Genomic DNA, 17,917 nt, shown 5'->3' with positions numbered 1-17,917 from the left:
AAGGTAATGCTCTCCGATATAGGTGGAGATGATAAAAAAAACCCAAAACAATTGAAAATGTGAGATTGGTATCCAGAAAAGATAGATTCTAAATTTGGGAGTCACCTGCATAGAGATTATTGAGTAGATGAATTCTCCAAAGGAAAAGAAAAGAGAATTGAGGAGAACCTTTATGGACATTCATCCATTGTTGTTGTTGTTTGTCCTTCATATGGTACAGGAAAAGAAAGATGAACTATTGAAGGAGCCCCCAAAAGAATGATCAAACAGGTAGAGGCCACGGGTATCTAGGATGAGAAAGATGGTCAGCAGTGATAGATACTGACAGAAAGGCCAAAGAAAATAAAACTGAGAATGTGTTGTTGGATATGGCAATGAAAAAGTCATTGGTTGCCTTAGAATAGGGATATATTGGAGACAGCTCTGAATAGGTCTTTGGAGTTGATTATTAAATTTTCTGTGTAAACATTTACACTTAGGAAATTGGCAAATGCTGTGCAAATCAGTGCTTGATTGTTTTGTTTTGTTCAGATTAGTGATATCAAACTTAAATAGAAATGGATGGGCCATATTTTGATTTAGAAAAAGCACAAATTATTCTAACCAACCTATGGATAGAAGAATTTATGAATAAATAAGAGAAAAAGAGCATTGTGAGGTATAAAATTGATAATGTAATTATGTTAAATTTAAAAAGGTTCGTATAAATAAAACCAAGTAGCAATGGTTAGATGGAAAGCAGAAAATTAGGGGAAGATTTTTATATACAGTTTCCCAGATAAAGGTCTTATATCTCAAATACATTGAGAACTTTGCCCAATTTATAAGAACACAAATCATTCATAAATAATATAAATAAATAATCAAATAAATAAATGATAAATGATCAAAGGATATAAACATACAGTTTTTCAAAAAAGAAATCAAAACTATAATCATGTGAAAAACTGCTCTAAGCCATTATTGATCAGAGAAATGCAAATGAAAACTTTGAGATATCATCTCACATCTCTTAAACTGATTAAAATGACTACAGTTGTCATGTATGATTGTGATAGAATACTATACTGTACTATAAAAATGATGAACAGGTTGATTTTAGAAAAATTTGGAAAGACTTTCATGAAATAACAGAGGGAAAAAAGCAGAACTGACCCCTGCCCCAGGTGCTGGGAATAGCTTCCCCTCAGCCACTATGCTCCAAAGTGGGCCATTCTGAGGCTCTGAGTCGGTGTCCCAAGAGTTGTTGTTGGTCTTCAGTAGATGTAGCCTGTACCTTCTGAGAGGGTAGTAAGACTGTAATGTTTCCCTCATGCAAATATTAGGTACAAGTGAATTGATTTCCTACTGCCTGATTCAAGAAATTTACTACTGAGTTTGAAGGTTGGGTCTTTGTTAGAAATACTATAGACCCTGATCATTCAACAGAGGAGGAAAAGACCCCAAAATGAAGCAAACAAGAAACCATGTTATTCATCGGATGAAGAGGAAGAGGCTTGCTCAAAGCTTGCAAAACAAAAACCAGATTCAGTATGTTCACTTAACAAAGATACATTTTCTTACATGTGAGATGCAACTGTGACTTACACAGTTGGCTTTCATTTTAGAAATGGGAGGAGGAAAGCATGAACAGGCATTGTCTTTATTGGATCCCAGTCCATCCTCTAAATATGGGTGATAGACTTTTTGGGTGACAAACCAAAAAGCAGAAATAAAGGCTGCCTTTAAAGCAATTGAACAAACCAAGAATCGAAACATCAGTAAACTGGTTTTCTATGCATATAGTATGTTTACTATAAATGGTATAACAAGTTGGGTTAGAGACTGGAAGAAAAATGATTGAAAAAAGCACAGGGAAAAGATATTATACACTTATTTAAAGCATAAACAGAAAATGAATGTACATTCTTGGTAGGTTAGGGTTTGCAGGCAATGAAGAAGCTGATAGATTAGCAAGGGGAGTGAAAAAAATCGCAAGTATAAATAATAGCATAACTTTTATAATCCAACTACAAAGCAAACCAAATGCTCTTTAGTTATTTACTTGCATAAAAATTTGCCTACAAGATATGAACTATTGCAGGTGGGTTTTCTGTTGAAATGTAATTCAGCATATTAAAGTACCCTTCCCTTTAAAAAGAAAAGAAATGAGTAGAACCAAGAGAATTGTCATGTACAATGACAACAATATTTCTTGGAAAAATAATTGTGAGCAACTAAATTACTGAATATTATTATTCTCAGATTAACTACATTATCTCCTTAAGAAGGAAGATACAATCTACATCCAGAGAAGGAAAAGGTGGGTAATTTCCCAGAGGTATGAAAGTATAGGAGAGAGAAGATGAGCAAATTCACCAAAACAGACCTCATCCTTCTAATTTCAATTTGTTGAAACTGAGTTGATAATGGAGTTGGGGGTTTGAGGAGAGAAAAGTTGAAGTTATTATTATTCCTTCAATTGAGTTCAGAAATCGATCTATGTAGTATGAAAGGCATCTTCCAGCTGTGTAATGTTAGTTTGACATTAGAAGCTGGATAGTAGTGGGAGTAGGGGGTGAGGAGGGTATGATTCATTGTTGGAACTACCAAAGTTGTAATAGCCAATTATGTTCAAGGGATTCAAAGGTGATGAGTTGATAAAAATGTATCATTTTAGGTATGAGACTGTCACAAAATGGAAGCTAAACCAGAATACCCATGATAGACTGGAACAAAAGAAGAAGAGATCCCAATGATGGAAAAAAAATGTAGATTTAGGAGCAAAGTAGGAGAGGTGGGAAGAGGAGATTTTAGTAAGAAAGAATTCAGAATTCAAGATCTTGAATACAGAGATCTTGTTTCCAGGGGCTTTCTGAAAAGATCACTCGAGTCAATCTCATTTCCAATCATTCCATTGTCTACTTAACATCTAATGAAGGAGAGAGATATTGCCACTCTTTCATTATATCCCTTGTTTACAAAAAAAAAAAAAGTTTTCACCCCAAATTTGTGGTGTTGGAAACCCTGAAATTCTGTTTCGGAAGTTCAGCTAATTAAAAAGACTGTAAACAGTAAAAGCTGGCCCTAAAAAAACCCAATAGGAAGGGTGTGGCCTGGACAAAAAGGATGGCATGTATTAAGAAACTCAACAAACTGTTCCATAGACAATAGAACATCGAGTCCTCTTTATGTATTTGGGTAAGTATTTGTCCCTACCTTTTATTTCCTGTCTATCAACCAGTTCCTTATCTGTAGTAAAATGGTCTCCATGTCCTTATCCCTTAGTGACTCAATTAAAAAAAAATAGCTTTTGGTACACTCTGTGAAAGCCTTTTTGAAAGTCTAAATAGATTATGTTTATTGGTTCCCCATTGTTCCCCTGAAACTATTCCTTCAAAGAATTCTAGTGGATTAGTCTGGCATGACTTCCTCTAATAGAAACCCTATTGCCTCTCTCTAAACTTTTAACCTCACTCAATAGGTTATGTTTACATAAGTGATCTATGATCCTACCTAAAAAAACAGAAAAACAAAAAAACAAATTAGACCCACTTTCCCATTATAAAAGAGAGACTCAAGGCTTTCAGTGACTCTCCTCCAAAATCTTTTTTATGAATGGGAAGGAGAAATATTCTGCCTGTCCTTTTGCATCATTGACATTTATAAGAACAGGTCAGCATTTTTCTTCAAAATTTTGCCTAAAGTATTTACACCATTCAGTCAGCTTGATAATTCATCTCTATTAAGTTTTCTCATAGTTCTAGATCCTCTGGCATTGAACAACATTAAATTTAATATTTACAAGATGTCTGTTCCAAAAGATGTCAATCAACCAATTAATCAGTATTTACTGAGCAAGCACCTCTTATTGAATTTCTGAAGTATAAGGTCCATTCTTTGTCCTCAAGGAACTTACAGTCTAATTGGGAAGAAAGGGTAATTTACATGTGTTAATATTGAATAAGTAGTGCCAAATGAGTAACACAGAGAAACTCAGAAAGAGATTATTTTGGAATGGGTAGAATGATTGAACCAATTAAAAGGCATTTATTAAGTGTTTTCTGTATGCCAAGCACTATTAAGTTTTCATGAATGTAATTTTATCTCAAAATAACATGAATACTCAACACAGAGTATATATTACCTCCAATGAGGTGCTATTTGCCATTTGCAGATATAAAAATATATGTAAGATATCTAAGTATATACTGTATACTAATATAATTTTATATATATTCATCTATCTGAGAGATCTACTAGTATAAAGCATTATTAGGAGCATGTAAGTGATAGAGGAAATTCTAGATACAGTGTGTTCCTTTTTCTTCTCACAATAACCGTGCCCCCCTTCTGTTGGTTCCATTCAAAAAGAGACAGTAGACCATCCAGACACAGATTTTCTTTACTGTATGTCAATGTGGCATATGATTGATTCCCCTATAAAAGACTTGTGAAGTATGACTATTTGAAAGTTGAAATAATACCTATTTGCTTAATTTAAACTTTTAGGGCTTAATTTAACCAAAGAATGCAGCCAGCTTCCCCTGCAGGTGATGGAAGTTTGATAGTTGAGGGTTTATACAGCACTGCAAGCGTAGCAATGACAGCTGAATAGACTGTTTCTCTGAATTAGCCTCTTAGAAGCAAATAGCTCTGATCTGTTAATGAGCCCAGGTTATAACTTCCTGCTAAGGCCCTTATTTCCACATTGCTTCTCCAAAGCATTGGAGATCATCAGATTAAAGGTGCAATCCTTGAAAGGCAGAATGGATGAAATATGATCATTATTGTTATTTATCTTTTTCCATTAGGATAAATGCAGTGGTTTAGTTCACCAGAGATGTTAAGTGAATAGCATGCACTGCACCAAAACCAGGGAAAAGAATATTACAGGTCTACTCTGTGCAGTTTGAAGGAAACTGAAGTACATGTGATGGGGCTGCTTACCTTGCACAAAGAGATGATCTTGGAAAGCAGTTAACACAGTTTATGGTGCAGGAAATCAACAACATATTTCAACTTAGAGCCTATGGTAAAAGATAATTGCATTCTGTAGGATAACAAATATATAAGGGGGCAATTTATCTGGAAAATACTTAGTTTAGTAACATCAAGTACAAATCACCACACCTGCAAGACAATAATTACACCTATTGGCCTGTTTTGCATCACTTCTATTTGAGTAAGAACTTAAAAATGCTTTTTAGTGTGTCAACACATTTTAAATAATGACATATTACATTTAATTTTCCCATTTCGAATTGGGAACTTTTCTTTGGTTCCCACATTGACTTGTCAGTTATTTCCACAAGGAACTTTGACTAAAATATACAGTAAATTATGAAACAGCTTCACAATCTTGGACTAGCTGTCATTGATGTCATAGCTCTGTCAATAATGGCCAGTAAATGCATAGGGTCTGTCTTTTGCCCTTATTTTTATTTATAAATTCCATTTCATTATAGCAATAAGACACCACAGGTAGTGCATTTCTACAGAATTGCTGCACTTCTTCTTTGGTTAAAGTCTCCCGGCCTTTAGCCTCCTGCTCACAATACCACCCGAGGTGTTCAGTCATCGCCCAGAAATGTGCTTCACGCTGTGCCCTGGGGCTTAAATATATTTAGCTTGATCATTTTCTAGGAAGGGGGACGGAGCCACTATAATGAAGAATATGTGAACAAAAAAATCATTAAAAATAATTAACTAGTAAATAATGCTATTCCCTCCAGGTTAATGAACACATTAAAAAATGTGCATGAAATTTAAAGGCCTCATTGTACCTTACTGAATATGTTCTTTCTGGAGATATTAAACGCTAACCTTTTTAATATAATTTGGTTTGTTGCATAATACGGAAATGTAGCTAAATTCTTAAAAGGGTTAAACTGTTACATTCTGCATTAAATTACCACTGTCATTCAATTCATTAGATGAGTTTATGGAGTTACAATATGTCTGTAATTTATAGCCTGCTTACTGACAAAGCTTAATGCTAACATATGCCTAATTTGCCAAGGTTATCTCAAGTTCCATTCATCTCCCCCACTAACAATATGCCTCTGATTCCATGCTTCATGGATGAGGTACATGCCGTTTCATATTTAGAGCTATCAATCACAAGTAATTGCCTCTAGCTACCCGCCTCAGTGTTCAAAGTGATTTCTCTTTAGCATCTGATGATTGATGAAAAGTGGAGGCTCAGCCAGTGGAGGGCGTCATCTTCCATCCTTCGTGGCCAGGGGAAAAATCTAAGCCAGCCCAGGGATTCGTAGAAAGACTAGCTGGCTCTTTAGAAGTCTTCTGTTTGGGGAGATGTGGACTGCACAGATGAGCTTTCAGATAGGTTTTTCTGATTCAATGGTAACATCCAGCAGTAGTAGAAGATGCCAGGGTATGCGTTCTCCTTGTTTCTCTTTCTGGGAATGGTTCAAAGCCGTTAGTTTATTAGGTTAATTGCTACACTAACCCATCTTTGCCCAAGGAACCTTGGTGCATCTGGACAAAATACTGCCCTTAACTTGTGTGCCAGCCTCAGCAACTTCAAAGGGCACGAGGCATGAGCATCAGCTGGGCTCTGATATGTTCCAACATGATTTTTGAAATACAGCATATGTTATACTCCCATTGATTCTTCCCTCTACTGTGTGAAAATGTAGTACTGTATCTAGACCAGACCCTGGGTTCTTAACCTGGAACCTGTGAATGTATTTTTAAAAATAAAATGTAAGATTGAAATTCAGATGATTTTTGTTGTAATCTTATATATTTTATTTTATACATTTAAAAACATTATTCTGAGAAAGAATCCACAGATTTTGCTAAAGTCAAGGAAGAAGAAAAGGACCAAACATTTATTAAGTGGCTAATACATAAGGGACCACTGTGCTAAGAAATTTACAAATATTATCTCATTTGATAATAAGGGTTTCATCACAAACACACACACACACACACACACACACACACAAGATTAAGAAACCTCTATGTTCAGATAGTATTCAACATAATACTTTAAGATAAAACCTTACTTTTTTGAGGATGTTTTATCTCAAAAAGTACAATCTAATTTTTTTTTAGCCACACCTTTGCATTTTTTGGTCAAAAGTACAGTGAAGCAGAAACCATTATATATGTATGTGTTTACACACATGTATATGCACCACACACATATGTGTATTTATGTGTCTTGTGCATATATACATATGTGTCTATCTATATCTATATAACTTCTCTGTATGAAGGGAATTTAAGAATTCAAAAGAATTAATGACAGCTTCAAAATCAATAGGTGATTGAAAACATACACACAAATAGAATAAAGGTTATTAAATATATCACAGTGTATGTGTATGTGTGTGTATGGTTCTCAGTGAAATATGATTCTATGCATTTTGATATTATTTAATTCTTTATGGATTAAAACTTTTTAGTTGTTACCATATTAGAGAATCCAAAATAGGAAAGTAAGAATGTTTTAGAATTTTTAAAATTAAGAATAAATAAATATCCAGTCATTTTTTGGTTCAGGACAATAGAGATTTAAAAAAAAGACATGAAAAAAATGAACCAGTAAATCAAGATCAGGATTATAAAATAGCTTTTGAGACTATGTGTAGAAAGCTACTAAGAATGGTCATCTCTCCCAGAAGATTATTGGAGGAAAGGCAGAATATCTGAGCAAGGAAAAACCTGTTAAAATTTTTAAAAAAATGGAAATTTAGATTCTTATCCAATGCTTGTTGCTACCTCAACATATAGATTCCAAAGGAGCCAGTTAGAAAATCGGTTCCTTTCCCTAAAGAGGGACTATTATTCTCAACCACTCCTTGAAACCTTTATGTTTTGATTTTTTTCTTCATTTGGGTCTTAATAACTTTGGTGATTCAAAAATGATAAGGAATTTTTATTATTTGCAGAATTTTGTTTTGAATATGTTTTTTAAAATGACCCCCTCCTGTAAACAACTTTACCAGAGGTAGGCCAAAAAACTGTAAAAATAAACTGGTACCTCCCCACTGAATAATGCCTCTAAAGAGCTTATTTTGGAATGATAGAGATGGTCAGGCATAGTCATCAAAGACATAATGGTGGATTGCTAGAGCCTGCTTAACTTCCCCTGGGAGAAATGTTTTCTTTTCAATAGAGAAAAACACATTTGATGATGACCTGAAGTTCACAAGGAGGAGAAAATCCTAGTCAGGAAAAAATGAAAGTCTTGTCAGCCTCCTCCTCTTAAGCCAGCTAACGGTCCCAGGGAAGCCAAGGGAACACACTTGCTTCAGAGCATTCAGAGAACTTTTATTTAGACAAGTCTTCTTTTTCAGTGAGTTAGGAGAAGATTTCTTTGTTAATCTTTCTTTAACTATATTCAGAAAGGGTATAAGGCTAAGTGGGTGCACTCTACATTGCATTGCCTGACTTCTCTGATAGGCAGGGGGTGGAGTGGTGCTGGGCTCTGGTTTGTGGGAATAGGCCCTTTCAGTTCTGGTTTATTACATGGCTAATTAAGCAAGGTCATTGAGCTCTTTTTAAAAGTCTGTCAATAGAGACATCATTGGTACTTTAACAGATCTGTTTATTATCTTTTGAGCTCTAGTAATGTAAGGATGCTCCAGCCACAGTGGTCGTGGAGGTCAGATTACACCTCAGAGCACACTGTGGGTGGAGGACAGAGACCTGGGTTTGTTTCAAGAGCATCCACCTTCCTCCAAACTGAGCATCTTAGTGAAGGGAAGCCGGTTTAATTAACATCCATTAAAAAAATTTTCCAGAATGTATCCAACATACATTTAAGTAGGTCACCTTTTTCTCCTACCTGCTATCTACAAAGATTATATTATATTTGGTCGCAGAGGCTGAGATAAAAGGAATGCTGAAGCAAGGGGCGGGTGCAGAGCCTTGTTCACAATGATTCTCTGGTTCTGGGTTTTCGTCACTTGGTGCAAATGAAAGAGTAGCCTGATATTCTAGACGAGTTCTCAAACTTTGCTATCTGTTATGTGGGAGCTTGACAAATCTAAAGAAATGTTTGGAAATTCTTAGTAGAAGTTTTCAGTTATAGGAGAATTCTCAATTCACTCTTGGATCCCAAATGAAGTCAATGATTAGAAGGAGGTATAAAATTTAAATCAATAATCAAAGAGAAGCTTTAGAATTATTTGCATAAGTCATGGGTTCTTTTGTGCTATTTATTATTAATATTGGGGCTTATTCTCATTCCAATTATTTAGCTGCTCTAATTCAAGGCTTATCCATCATTCTGGAAAGAAGCCTGGTTTAGTTCAGGACTTGGGATTCATGCTCCAACACTTGCTAGCTAGGTGACCAGAGGCCAAAAACTACTTCAATGATCTCCCATTGTCCAGTGGAGGCAAGATAGGTCATAGTGCTCATACCACTTTTATCACAGAGTTATTGGAGTAGTAAAGACCTGATTTCTAATTCTGTCCCAGACGTTTACCACTTGTGTAATGAAGGGTATGTTGCTTAACCTTACTTAGACTCAGTTTTTTTTATCTCTAAATTGGGACTAATAATAGTATTCAAGTCAGAGGTAGTTGAAAGGATCAAATGAGATAACATATGTAAAGCACTTTACAAATCTTAAATCTCTATAACATTCATTATTAATACTAGTAATAATAAACTCACACACATATAAATGTGAGCCTATAGATGCAATTGCTTCCTAACCAAAGGCTCGCAGGTGTGATCAGAGCAACTCATATTCCCAGGATTAGGCTATCCCCAAGGTAACTGGACACTTGACCAGCAGCCCATGAGAAATTGTTTTTATTCCATTATTACAAAGGAGAGGAGAGCAGTGGGTCTATTGACCTTGGAAGCCCTGTTTCATGGGAGTTTATCCAGTCTGCTTTTGTGGATGTAAATGCTAGCTATTATTATGTTACCTATCCTAATTCCCTAATTACTGCAATGAAGGACACCCGAAAACTACCATCAGTGGTGACTGACAGCTAATATGGTTTGCACTTTGCTGATTTGCTGAAGGATAGGAACAAAGCTGGCTTTTCCCTGTGGCAAGATTATATTGTCCCCAGGCTTAAAAAGAACCTTGTGGAATGAATGGCTGAAGTTCAGCAAATTCTGAGCTGAGGATCTGGTCTCTGGTTTTTTTCATGGCGTTGAGGCAGGCTGGGATGATTGACTGATTCCAAAATCATCCTTAGCATGAGACAAATTACTGCAATCATTTTGCCATAGGGCGCTATACCTGGTGGAGAGGGTAGAGGAAAAGACAAAGGGATTTCCATGGCAGCTGTGGGAAGAGCACCAACTAGGAGCTAAAATACAATTAACATAAAAGTGGAAGACACAATTAACATTGGCAGGCAAATCCACTCACACTCTCAGGTAGCTCCTATAAATTCACTTGCTGACTGGGGTAGCTAAGTGGCACAATGGATAAAGTACTGAGCCAACATATCTTCCTGAGTTCAAATCTGGTCTCAAACACTTACTAGCTGTGTCACCCTGGGCAAGTACTTAATCCTGTTTGCCTCAGTTTCCTTATCTGGAGAACAAGTTTAGATTCCATTTATCAGATGAATTACTGATGTCTATTTTAGCTAGATTTCACCTGTATGTTAGCTTGGGAGAAAATGATCCATATAATGTCAGTTCTCCTAGTTCCATCCCTTCCACAATTTCAGGAAAAAAAAATGCTTATGACTTGGCTCCCTAGGATGAATAGTCAAGGTGATTCATTTTATTCTTGAATTCTAAGTGGAGCTGACAATATGTGGTGGCTGCCCAAATTCATTGCTGCTTTCCAACTCTATCACACATAAATAGTAATGCCCTTGAGAGCCACCACTTTCTAAAATCACCCTGTTCATTTTTCTGGAGTTTTAGAAACCATATATATAAACCATATCTTTTAAAGCAGAAACATAAGGTATCCCAAAAGTCTTGGTGCAATTTCAGGTTATTAGAGCTTGATATTTCAAGCTATTAGAGCATTAATTCAAACTATTAGAGCTTGAAATTACATCAAGACTTTTGGGCTTCTGTATGATATGTTTTCTTTACAGGCTTCCTATGTTTCCTCATCTTCCAAACATCTTCCCTGTTCCTTAGAGTGGGTGATTGAGAAAGGTTTATTGGTAAAGCAAAAGCTCATACATAGTGTATTTGGATCCTTCAGAATAAAACCCATAGTTGTTGATCAAAGGAGCCTTAGAGATTACAATCAATAAAGTTGTTTCATTTTACATAAAGATTTTATTATTATTATCATGCCATGAGTCTGGTTTCTATACATCTAAAAATAGATGCCATAGCTAACATCTGTCATATCCATCAGATTAATTTTAAAAAGAGTGAAATGTGTCCATAAATCTAATGATATCTATATTCAACTGTCCTTATTATGAGCTTCCAATATATCCTCATATCATAGAACATGAGAAGTTGGAAGGACCTTTTGTTATTCAGTCATTTCAGTCAATTCTGACTCTTCATTATCCCATTTAGAGGTTTTTTTTTGCAAGAATATTGGACTAATTTGCCATTTTCTTCTCCAGCTTATTTTACAGATGAGAAAACTGAGGCAGAGTTAAGTGACTTACTCAGGGTCACACATCAGGATCTGAGGCTAAATTTGGAAAATCAATCTTCCTGACATAAACCTGGCACTCTATCCACTGTACCACTTAGCTGCCTTGAAGAGCCTTAGACATCATCAGATTCAACACCCTCATTTCAGATGTCACAATGTATAAGAGCTATGGCCTTGGACTCAGGAAAGTCTGGGTTCAAAGTTGGCCTCAGGTATTTACTACTTGATTGACCCTGGCAAGTCAGTTTCTATCTGCCTCAGTTTCCTCATCTCTAAAATAAAAATAATAACAGCACCTACATGCAATGGTTATTATGAGGATATAATGAGATAATTTTTGTACAGTGCTTTGATAACCTAATCTCAAAGTACTATTTAAATTAGCTACTCAAGAGAATTATATACGTATGATTATACATATTGGATTTAAAATATATTTTAACATGTATAACATATCGGATTGCTTGCCATCTAAGGAAGAGGATGGGGGGAAAGGAAGGGAAAATCTGAAACACAAGACTATGCAAGGGTCAATACCGAAAAAGTATCCATGCATATATTTTGAAAAAAAAAGCTTAAAAAAATAAAGTTAGCTACTATGTTTAGCTAATTTTTTTTCTGATATGGCAGCCGAAACCCAGAGAAATAACTGACCTTAGGGAAGATAGTCAGTAGTGAGCTGGAATTTATGAGGTCCTCCAACAGAGATTCAATTCTTCTGCAGTATTCAGTTTCACAAAAGTGTTGTTGATTGTGGGGGTGGAGGGAGAGTAACTTTTAGTAGAAGATAATAAGCACCTATCTTACTTTCCTAGGCTAACCAAATGCAATTTGACAAAATTGAAATGTATTTTTTTCATTAATTATCTCTAAAGAAAACAGTAACTATCAGTGAAATAAATCCATAGGTTGAGAACAGATATGATAATATAGGCACAAACTATTAATTTCCCAAGAGACATGAACCAGTATAAACCCATGTAAAAACGTGTATATTCTCTGTCTTTCTGTATATATCAAAGTAATCTCTTGCTTGTTTTGAGTAATATAATCTATTTCCATTGAAATCATAAATGCCTATGGGTAAATAAAAAACATTGAATTTTATAAGGAGGTTTGAGTTTTACATCTTGTATTTTATTGGAGAAATTCTGTGGAGAATAGGCATAGTCAATAGATTCCTTTACTAAAACAAAACAAAAATAAACTTAATTAAATCAATACAATTTTATTGTTCATGAAAAAGGCAAATATAGAACCGAGATCAAAGACTTTGGAATTTTTCTTTCTTGCTTCCAGTGTTAGGTCTTCAACCATAATAGATATTATATTTTGTTTTTGTTGTTGGATCATTTGGGTTGTGTTCAATTTGACCCTATTTGGGGTTTTCTTGGCAAAAGATACAGGAGTGGTTTGCTATTTCATTTTTCAGCTCATTTTACAAATAAGGAACTGAGATAAAGAATCCTTTATTTGCCCAAAGTCATAAAACTAGCAGGTGTCTGAGATCAGATTTGAACTAAGTTTCTTCTGACTCCAGGGTATATGCTCTATTCACTGTGACAACCAGTTGTCCAAATATTATATGTACATTTATGCAAATTTCCATGTGTTTTTATGTGAGGAGAATATAGGCAGAACATTGTTTTAGGATGATCCAAAGGACAGAATAGATTTAGATCCTCAAAAATCATATAAGTATATTATACTATTTCATCTCTTTCCTTCTGTATCTCATTATCAGTTTTCCCATCATCTCTAGGAGAGATTGGTGAGTGAGAAATATAGTTGAGTTTAGCTTTATTTTGTACTATGAAGAAAATTGTAGATTTAGGATGCAAAGTTTTGGTATTACCTTTAAAAGTGTTATTTTTAAAAGAGAGTGTTCTGATCTTACTGTTTAAAAATTAAAATTTTTTATTTTATTTAATTATTTGTAAAGCACTATGAACATATACAGTGCTTCATAAGATGGGAAGTTAGCTATAGCAAAATATTTGATCCCAAAGAATTTACAATCCAAAAGCATAGAAGATGATAGCCTCATCTGAAATGAGAAAGAAAATATAGGCATCAAGAATGGTAAAGGGTCATTGGAGTTGGAATGCTTCTTGGAAAAGGTAGACTTATAGATTCAATTGGCTGGAATAGATGTAACATTCTACCTTGTCATGTCTTATATCTGTAGCAGATTGTTAATGTTACAGAAGAAAGGATATAGTGATTTCTTATTACCAGGAAAAAACCATTCTTTCAAAATGAAAAAAAGAAAACCATGAAAAACCAAAGCACAACAATCAGTCTCCTATTGAGGCAAAATTGCTACAGGGGTTGGGGTAGGATGGGGAAGCTTCAATGTGAATTTGCTTATATTGGTATATACATTTAGCTTAGGGGTTTCAGATTGCTATTTAGAAGAAAAGGTTAAAAATATTAAAATGATCTATCCATTTTAAAGAAATCCTTGAAATTTTTTTCATGTGTGACTAGAAAACCCACAAGTGATAGTTACATGGGCGAGTCATTTTAGCTCTATGCATTTTAGAGAACTCCCTTCAAGCTGATGTACAACTAGAGAGAACCCAATAGGTTATATTTGGGCAATATGTCTGGGCAAGAGTGTGTACAATCATAAAAAGGAAAGATTAATCAATAACATTTTTTTGTCCCATACTTTCAACTCTGGGTGCCCCTACCTATTACCAGTCCATCCACACTGAACTTTCTGATAATCTTGGTATGTATGACTCAATCTTCTCTACTACCAGATAGATACCTCAATGGCATTGATCATAACAGAAGTAAGGATGCAGTAGCATCATTATTTCATTCATTGATTAATTCATTCATTTTGACATTGGGCACTAGGATACAAGACATTAAGCCAACTGATTTTATTTTGAGCTACAGTGATATATCAAAAAGTGCCTTGAATGAAAAAACATCTTTTTCAGACTACTACTACAATTATAAAAGGTCCAGAGCATTCTGGTAAGAGAGGAGATAGGATTTATCTACTAAATCATAAATGATTTCCATTATGTATAGGTGGACGGATTTATATCCCATGACTTAATCAAAAACTCTTATCAGCATTTACAATATATGATATAATGTGAAAAGACAAATATAGTTACTGTTTTAGAGACACAGGCAGAAAGAGAGAGATGAGGGTGGGGGTGGAGAGACAGAGGTATAGAGACAGATACAGAGACAGACAGAAAGAGACAGAAAGAGACAGAGCCAGACAGAGAGAGAGGAGAGACACAGAGAGAGAGAGAGAGAGTGCATATAGGAGCTGAGGATTCAGAAAAGTTTACTGTAGAAGCTTGGATCTGAGCTGAATCTTTAAAGAAGCCAGAAAAACTAAAGGAGAGGTAAGGCAGAAAAGCATTCTGGGAATCAACAGTCATTGCAAAGGCATAGAGATAGAAAATGGAATGTCAAGGAACTGCAAGTAGACCAGTGATGCTAGAACCATTGAGTGCAAAGAAGGGAATAGAATCTTAAATGACTAGAAAGGTATGAACTGATAATAGCAGAGGATATTATATTTATTCATGAAGGTATTTGGGAAGCACTGGAACTCAATAGACCGAAAGTGACATGGTTAGACCAGTGCTTTTAAAAATAATCATCATGGTAATGGAATGCATGATAGATTAGAAAGAAAAGAAACAATGCAGGGAGACTGGTTAGAAGGCTAAATACAATAGTCTAGTCAAAAACTTTTGGCTAAATGATTGCTTGAGTGAAGACAGAAAATCTAGCTCTCATAATCCTATTCTAGCAAAATCTTAAAATTTATACAAACTGAAAAATTATCAAGAAGTCCAATGAGAAACTATAGTATATTATTTCTTTTATACCAGAACTGTATTAAAAGTCAGCCAAAAGTCCTCAAGCAATAAGAAAAAGGGCATTCTACTAAAGCTAGTTCCAGGGCAAGCAAAGAAACCAATAATCTCCCAGAAGGACTAGACACAGACTAGAGACAACATTCTATGTCTGAAGACATCAAGAGTGGAGAGCTTCCTGAAAAATCTCCAAAATGGTCAAAAACCTCCAGGTTGAGGACTTTAGAAACCATCAGAAAGATGAAGCATGGAGGTACTGAGACCAGAATAGCTCAAACACATAAACACTCCAAAGTACTTGGACTGAAGAATCATAGAAGATCTTAAAGAGCCAATGCTCAGAACCTCAAAGACCAGAAGAGACTGATTCTGGGAGGTAGAGATAGCACAGTAACCCAGGGAACTCAGAGCAAGGAGAATATATAGATTCTCTGAAAATTAGAATAGATCAAACCAAACAAATCTATGATTCCATGAGAGAGAAAAACATTAGAACAAAATCAAAAAAGGAAAAAGAGAAGACAATATAAGAAATCAATTATAAAAATTGACCTAGAAAATGGGTAAAGAAAAGATAATTTAAGGATCATTGGACTCTCTGAAAAAATATAACTTTAAAAAATCTTGAACATTATATTTCAAGAAATAATAAAGTAAATAGACAAAAACATACCGATTATTTTTTGAACAAAATGAAAGAAATAAAAAGAAAAGCCCTAGAAATGTCATAGCTCAAATCCTAATCTCCTACATCAAAGAAAAAATATTGGAAGCAGCCATAAAGAAGAAGTGAAGTACCAAATAATCAAGTCATGATCACATAAAACTTGAAAGCTTCTATTATAGATATGAAAAGATATGGGAATGCAGTATTCCCCAAATCAAAAGATAGGCTTACTATTAAGAATAGCTTGCTAAGTATAATTCTGTGAGGGGGGGGGAAACCCTGACTTTTAATGGACTAAAAGACTTGTGTTTCTGAATGTAGCTAAGTTTGATAGACTTTGCCATCAAGTTTACCATAAAAAGCTAAAATTTTGGTTATAATAAATCATGAAACCATGTCCTAAGATATACAAAGGTCACAATATATCTGTGAAAGAAATAGATAGGCTGAAGATAATGTGACTCTTGGAAGTATGATTTTTGTTATATATAAAAAATTTATTCTTAGGTGTAGGGTGTATTCAAGAAGGACTAGCACCTCTGATGTAAGGGCTGCTTATCCACTTTTAGCTTCTACCTTTCATCCAGCTCTCAGCTGTGGCTCAGAGAAGAGATAGTATGTGTTGTAGCCATACTCTGGAAAACCATCTTGGCAGAGAGGCTATACCAAGTTGACCAAGAAGCCTCAAAACTTGTTGGTGAGTTAGAGGAATGTCTACCCCAAGCATGTGAAGATTGCACTCAGTAGAATTGTGAGAAGTTCCAATAGCCATGAAGGCTGAAGCAGGTGCTGTGGAGAGCTTAAATCTTGGTCAGGCATCAGACACCAAGATCATCCACTACATCCTAGCTATCACTATTCATCTAGATGTCCTACCCACTGAACTTTGGCGATGCAGAAGGAGAGAGTGAGGCTAACTTATTTTGTGCAGCTCTGTTTCATTTAAAGCCAATTCATGTACAAGTCAAGACATCACTCCATAGTGCCATTGGTCCTCTGAAAATGAACAGTGTAGTCTTAATGCCTCAAAAAGAAGTCAACTTGAATTTGTGCTATCTTTTCTCTGAAACCTGGAAAAAATGCAAAAATCTCTGTCTAGGACACTCTATAGGTGAATCAGGGTCAGAGAAATTACTTTTCTTTTCTTTGTATTTGCTGCAGAATTACAGCATGGGGTGGCTGAGTTCAGACTCATAAAATAAATCAGTCATCAAATTCAACAATGTACATTTTTTTCCAAATTTATTTTATTTGAAGAACCAGAATAAGCAAAAAGAAAAACAGAAGAGCAATACAAAATAAAATGAAACAAAACAAAAGAAAACATTATCATATGCCTGGTAGAACATCAGAGAAAATATAGAACAACAAATACCACTTTAAGAAGATATATATATATATATATATGTAGAAGAAATTATATTCATGAATGTCTGTCTTTACTTTCTTACAAATTGTTCTTTTGTTCTCTACTGTGCATTTTATTTATTTTATTCTTCGCCCCCCTTTCATTCCCCACTGCCCCCAAGCAAGGTATAGTTAAGAAAGGATAGATAATACATAGATATGTAGATAGATAAGATATATATATATATACATATATATATATACACACACATACATACACACACATACACATACATCTCCCTTTCATCCCCCCACCCCAAGCAAACTACAATTAAGAAAAGATATATTTATGCATAGATATGTAGATATATACATACATACATAGACTCACACACATATACTCACATGAACATGTTTTTCCTATCCCTGCTGACTCTTTCATTAAATTTTACTGTATAACATATGCCTTTCATGGTATAT

The 17,917-nt window shown here is 34.9% G+C and overlaps 1 pseudogene; it reads left to right on the top strand.

Annotated features, from left to right (window-relative positions):
- The first annotated feature begins 258 nt into the window (after positions 1–258).
- On the top strand, positions 259–4,547 carry LOC116422537 (annotated as a pseudogene).
- Positions 4,548–17,917: the final 13,370 nt, after the last annotated feature.

Source organism: Sarcophilus harrisii, chromosome 3 (assembly GCF_902635505.1).
Source record: "Sarcophilus harrisii chromosome 3, mSarHar1.11, whole genome shotgun sequence".
Taxonomy (NCBI): Eukaryota; Metazoa; Chordata; class Mammalia; order Dasyuromorphia; family Dasyuridae; genus Sarcophilus; species Sarcophilus harrisii.
Note: the sequence above shows the minus strand (reverse complement) of the source record. Positions and strands in the feature narration are given on the sequence as shown.